A 5,942-nucleotide genomic window follows, 5' to 3' on the forward strand; every position below is an offset into this window, starting at 1 on the left:
ACAGCAAAAAAAAAATAAATAAAAAAAATATATATATATACACATACATATATATATATGTATACACACACACACATACATACAGAATCAGAAATAAGGATTTCCCGTAAATAAGAACCACTGCAGTGCATCTAGTGGTTAAGTCAGTTGTTTTCTTCCCAGCTGTGGCACCACATTATTAAAAGCGTTATGCACCTAGGAATGACGCTGCGGTTAGCTGATTAAGTCAAATAATGCCTGTCTCCTTTTAAAAAGAGTGTTCTGTGTTCACAATTACTTCAAAATGTGATTACGTTCAAATAATTGATATCTCATGCTCTAGCAATTACAGAAGTGTGATTTTTGACATACGGCAATTTTATAACTTAGGCAAGTGTAAAATGCTAAAAGATGTGAACAGCTGTTCTGTTTAAGCTTAGAGTGCTTCGAAATGTAGGTAATAGATTTCAGTTAACATAATCAGCCTCTAATACAGCCTTCTAAATCATAAAGACTTTTGGAAATACAAATATAAACAAGGGAATTACTTTTCCAAATTACAAAATTTTGGCAAATCAATACAGTACTTTGTAATACAGTAAAACTGTGTTGTATTTGTTGGAATCATATATCACTTTAACGGTAATTCCCACCACAAAAATACTATTTAAGTATGAAATCAAATTACTAAGTCTTTTTATCAGAGTTTATAGCAGAACCAGCTGTTTTATATAGATTAATATGGCTTTTAAAATTATATACTTTCCTTCTTTTAGAGTGCATTCCTTCTTGTAAGCTGCTGAGTTAATACAGCAAAGCAATCACATGTATGTAAAATGGGCTCTGTTTCCTTCTGAGGTTGGCCCAAAACCATTCATGAAAAGGTTTAAAATTCTACTTTAAGAAGCTCAAACATGCCAATAACTAATTTTGCAAATATTGTTAATTCTTCCATAAATAGGAAAACCCTCAATGATAGATGATCACATATATAGGTTTTTTTTTTTAATTGTGAACCAACATGACCTATTTCAAGCCCAATATCCTTAGATTATTTTTCTGGTTTCGATGTACTGGCTAGTACCACCTATACAGTGTTGAACAGAAGTGGATATTGGACAAGCTTTTCTTGTTCCTAATTTTAAAAGGATACTTTCAGTATTTCTCTTTTGAAAATTATTTTTATTATAGGATTTTGGTAAATACTCTGTATCCAGTTAAACAAGTTCCCTGCTTTCATTGTTTGCTAAGAGGTTGTAACATGAATAGATTTTGAAAAGTATGGAATATTTCCTATTCATCTATTGGGGTGCTTATGGTTTTTCTTTGTAAAACTGACAATGTGATAACTTACATTAATTTTTTAAGATTATTTTATTTTATTTTATTTTGGCCACACCACGCGGCATGCAGGATCTTAGTTCCCCGACCAGAGATTGAACCCACGCCCCCTGCAGTGGAAGCGCAGAGGCTTAACCACTGGACTGCCAGAGAAGTCCCTACATGAATTTTTTTAAATGTTAAAAACCTTGCATTCTTGGAACAAACCCAATTTTGCTATAATGTGTTCAGTTTTGTACATACTGTTGGATTTTATTGGCTAAGATTTTTTTATGATACTTACACCCATAATTCAGAGGAAGATGGTCCTCTAGCTTTCCATTCCCCTGTTATCCTTTTTTTGGTTTGGCATTGAGCCTTTACTAGCCTCATATAATATTTGGGTACTATTCTTTTTGTTTTTTCTTTTTCTATTCTCTAGAAGACTATGTATTACACTCTTGTGGAATTCCTTGAATGTTTGGCAGAAGTCACCTATAAGGCTGCTGTGAATGTTGTCATTTTCTAAAGACTTAACATACCGTTCAATTTCTTTCATTGACTGAAAGAAAAGCACACAACGTTAAGAGCTGTGAGTTGAGTTTTATTCAGTGTTTTGCTGAGGACTATAGCCCAGGAGACAGCCTCTCAGACAGCTCTGAGAAACTGCTCTGAAGATGTGGGGGGAGAAGCCAGTATATATATAATTTTGGCTAAGGAGCACATACAATCAGGCATACATCTCAGTAGGAAGTTACTGCTAGTCACAAGGAACAGATATCCCAGTTAATGATTCTAGTGCTTTTCTAAGTATGGGAAGATGCAAGAATCTGGGTTCATAAAAATGTTTCCCAAAGTATAGCTAAGTATCTAAGGGCCTGTTTTTCCTATTTTCCCAAAGTACAAAGTGCCTCGTCCTGTTCTTGGTCTTGAATTCCTTTCAGGCTGCGCTGTAGGTCAGTGACTGCAGTGGCTAACGACTTGATTCTTGGAAAACTGTATGGTATGCAACATTTTTGTTTTACACTTTGATGATTTTCTACGTCATCTTGAGTCAGTTTTGATAATTTGCATTTTTCTAGAAAACTCACCATTCGACTTAAGATTTTAAATTATTGTTAGAAAATGATAGGTAGTTTAAATCTCTCTGTCCTCTTTATCATTTCTGAAAATGTTAATTTGTGCCTCTTTTTCTTCTTGATAATTTTCCCACAGGTTTCTTTTTATAGATCTTCTTTATTATTTATTTGTTTGACGGTTCATTAATTTTTGCTCTTGTTTAGGTTCCTTCCTTCCTTCTGATTTCTTTTCATTTGCTCCATTTTTCTTTTTCTACATTTCTGAGATTATTTGCTCTTTCTTATTTTATATATAATTTATTTTTAAATACAGGTATTTATGGCTGTACATTGAACTCCTATAGCCACATCCTACAGTTTTTTTTTTTTTTAATATTAATTAATTTATTTATTTGGCTGCGCTGGGTCTTAGTTGTGGCATGCGGGATCTTTTAGTTGCAGCATGTGGGATCTAGTTCCCTGACCAGGGATCGAACCTGGGCCCCCTGCATTGGGAGTGCAGCGTCTTAACCACTGGACCACCAGGGAAGTCCCTACAGATATTTAGTGTTTGTATTAGTTTCCTATGGCTGCTATAACAAATTGCCACAAACTTGGTGGCTTAAAACAACAGAAATATTTTCTCTCACTGTTTTGGAAATCTGAAAATCAGTGTCACTGGGCCAAAATCAGGGTGTCAGCAGGTTTCCGTATAACACTTACAAGCCCCACAAGTATCTCCAAACCTGTAAGTGCACAACATTAAATAGCAAATTAAAAAACACCATGAAAAGTCAACACATTTTCATGGAATAAAGAAAAAGTCCTCACATTTTCATTTTGCACTGGGATCCACAAATTACATAGCTGGCCCTGCTTCTGGGACTCCCGTTACATGTATGTTGATATACTAGATAGCGTTCCACTCAACAATTTTTCTTTATTTTCTGTCTAGTCTTCAGACTGGATCATCTGTATGGACCTATGTATCTTCAAATTTGCTAATGCCTTCTTCTGTCAACTCAAATCTGTTGTTGAGTTTCTCCAGTGAATTTTTTATTTCAGTTACTGTACTTTTCAACTCCAGAATTCCTATCTGGTTCTTTTTAAGCCATTTCCATTTCTTTATTGATGTTCTTTATTTGATAATTGTCATACTTTCCTTTAATTCAATAAACATGTATTCTTTAGTTCTTTGAACATATTTATAATAGCTGATTTAAAGTCTTTGTCTGCTAAGTCCAGTGTCTGGGCCTCTTCAGACAGTTTCTTATTACTTCTTTTCCCCCTGTGTTTGGGCTATACTTTCCTGTTCCTTTGCATGTCAGTCAGACCAAAATTTGTGTGTCCGTGCAGCCGTGTCCTAGCTGTGTGAAATGTGTGTGTCCGTGCAGCCGTGTCCTAGCTGTGTGATTTGGAGCAAGCTACTTTATCAGTCTGAGCCTCATTTTCCACAAATGTAAGTTAGAAATAGCTCTGTTGGGAGGATTAAATGAGATCTGCCTCATAATTTTTTACTAAAAACTGAACATTTTAGAGAATATATTGTAACTCTGGATCCTGACCTCCCAGGGACTGTTGTTGTTGATTCTATCGTTGTTGTTGTTTGCTGCTTGGCCGGTTGGTTGACTTAGTGACTTGTCTGGACTAATTCTTTATAGTTTGTCTTCCCCACAGTGTGCAGCCACCGAAGTCTCTGTTCAGTTTTATTCTGGTGTGGTGTTTTGTTGTTGTTGTTTTTTCATCTTGTTTTTACTTTTAAGCTTGACTCCCTAGGTATCACCCCTGGGTCAGCATAGCTTAGTGGCCAGCCAGTGGTTGGTCAGAAGTTTTTCTTAAACACCTTGAGCCCGTGCCTTCCGCCCTTTGCCAAGTGGGTCTGTGTGTGGACTGGGGCACACAAAGTTCAGGCAGGTTACAAGTCTGCCTTGGTTTTTACTTTCTGCTTTTGCACAAGGCCTGATGTTCAGCCAGGGACCTGGAGTGGGGGTCCTCAACTGCATGCACATGTGTGTGCACACCTCTAGATCCCCAGGAATATGTCAGAGCTTCTCAAAGCCCCCTGTGGCTATCTTGTGCCCTACATCTCCTTTTCAGGCTTTCGACTGCTCTCTTGCTTGCCCCAGGCAGCAGTGTAGCCTTAGGCAGATGTGACAGTGGCCTTTCTCAGTTGTTTGCCACCAATCGATATTATTTTCAACATCACCCCTCACCATGAGCTTTTTTGCAGAGCTCCAAATCGGGTCAGCTCCTCCAGCAGCAGAAGTGAGGCTACCAGTTTTCATGGCTACCATGTCTTGGCATTGTGGGTGGGGGAAGGGAAATGGAAGCAGCCTGGAGATAAAATGCCACAGACCTACTGTTATTACTGAGGTTCAGTTTTTCTTGAATAAATGCCTTTCAATTTGCTGTATGCCTTTAGTTACCTTCCAGAGCACTGAAATAGTTGTATTGGATAATTTTGCCAGTTTTATCATTGCTTTTTCTGAGGAGAGGATTTGTCAAGGTCACTTCCCTCTGTCACTCCCCCTCCTCATTCTTCACTGCTTCTTATAATGCTCTAAGTAGAAATTTCTTCTTCCTGAAGTACATCCATTAGGAATTCTTTCAGAAAGGATCTGTGAGAAATAAAATCTTTTTTCTTTTTAACCTTTTTCTGCTTTTTATTACCATGGGAATCTATTTGGACCTAGTTTAAATTATATTCAGTGTTCATAGTGTTTCTTCATTCTTGAGAATCGTGTCTCAACAATTCTGGAAAATTCTTAGTCATTATATCTTCAGATATCTCTCCTTCATTCTTTTCATACTCTTTCTGGACTCTCTATTAGACATACGCTGAATATTCTGATTCTATTATCTGTGTCTCCTAACTTCTTTTTCACCATTTCAGTTCTCTGTGTGTCTTCAACTCTCTTTTCCAGTTCATTAATCCTCTCTTCTACTGTGTTCAATCTGCTGTTAAATCCACCCCTTGAGGGCTTTATTGTGCTGTTTGTTCCAGTGACTACATTTTCTGTTTTTAGAAACTGTTTCTTTGTCAAATTCTGGGGGTTTTATTGTTCGTTTTCTTAGAGTTTGGATTTCTAACATTGAATTCAATTCTAACATTGAATTCATTCTAACATTGAATTCAATTCTAACATTGAATTTTATGTTCTCTTCTATGCTGTTGTTGTATAATCTCAAGATCTAGGGGCTCTGATTGTCCTAATTGTAATTTTTAGTCTCATATGTGAAAAATTGTGTCAGGGCTTTGACATTTTTTAATTGTAATAATGGGTACAATTTCCATTGTAGGTGGGTCCAACTGCCATACTTAGCCCCCCCCCAAAAAATATATATATATGCTTGTTTATACATATATATTTTGTATTATATATATATACACACACATAATACAGGATGCCTATATACATGTATATATATATAGGTATCCTGTATTGTTCTGTATTTTTTTTCTTGTAACCCTAGTGCAGGGCCTCATCTCCTGTCACTCCTGGTTATTGACCCTCACTGACACTTAAGGGAAGACACATTATCAACTCATCGACTGTCATCTATGCTGTTTAGTCCCCTCTTTGT

The 5,942-nt window shown here is 36.6% G+C and overlaps 1 non-coding gene across 1 annotated transcript; it reads right to left on the reverse strand.

Annotated features, from left to right (window-relative positions):
- Positions 1-2,833: 2,833 nt before the first annotated feature.
- On the reverse strand, positions 2,834-2,906 carry TRNAG-CCC (transfer RNA glycine (anticodon CCC)). The gene has a single exon. It is a non-coding gene; the product is annotated as a tRNA-Gly (tRNA).
- Positions 2,907-5,942: the final 3,036 nt, after the last annotated feature.

This window comes from Phocoena phocoena, chromosome 15 (genome assembly GCF_963924675.1).
Source record: "Phocoena phocoena chromosome 15, mPhoPho1.1, whole genome shotgun sequence".
Classification (NCBI taxonomy): domain Eukaryota; kingdom Metazoa; phylum Chordata; class Mammalia; order Artiodactyla; family Phocoenidae; genus Phocoena; species Phocoena phocoena.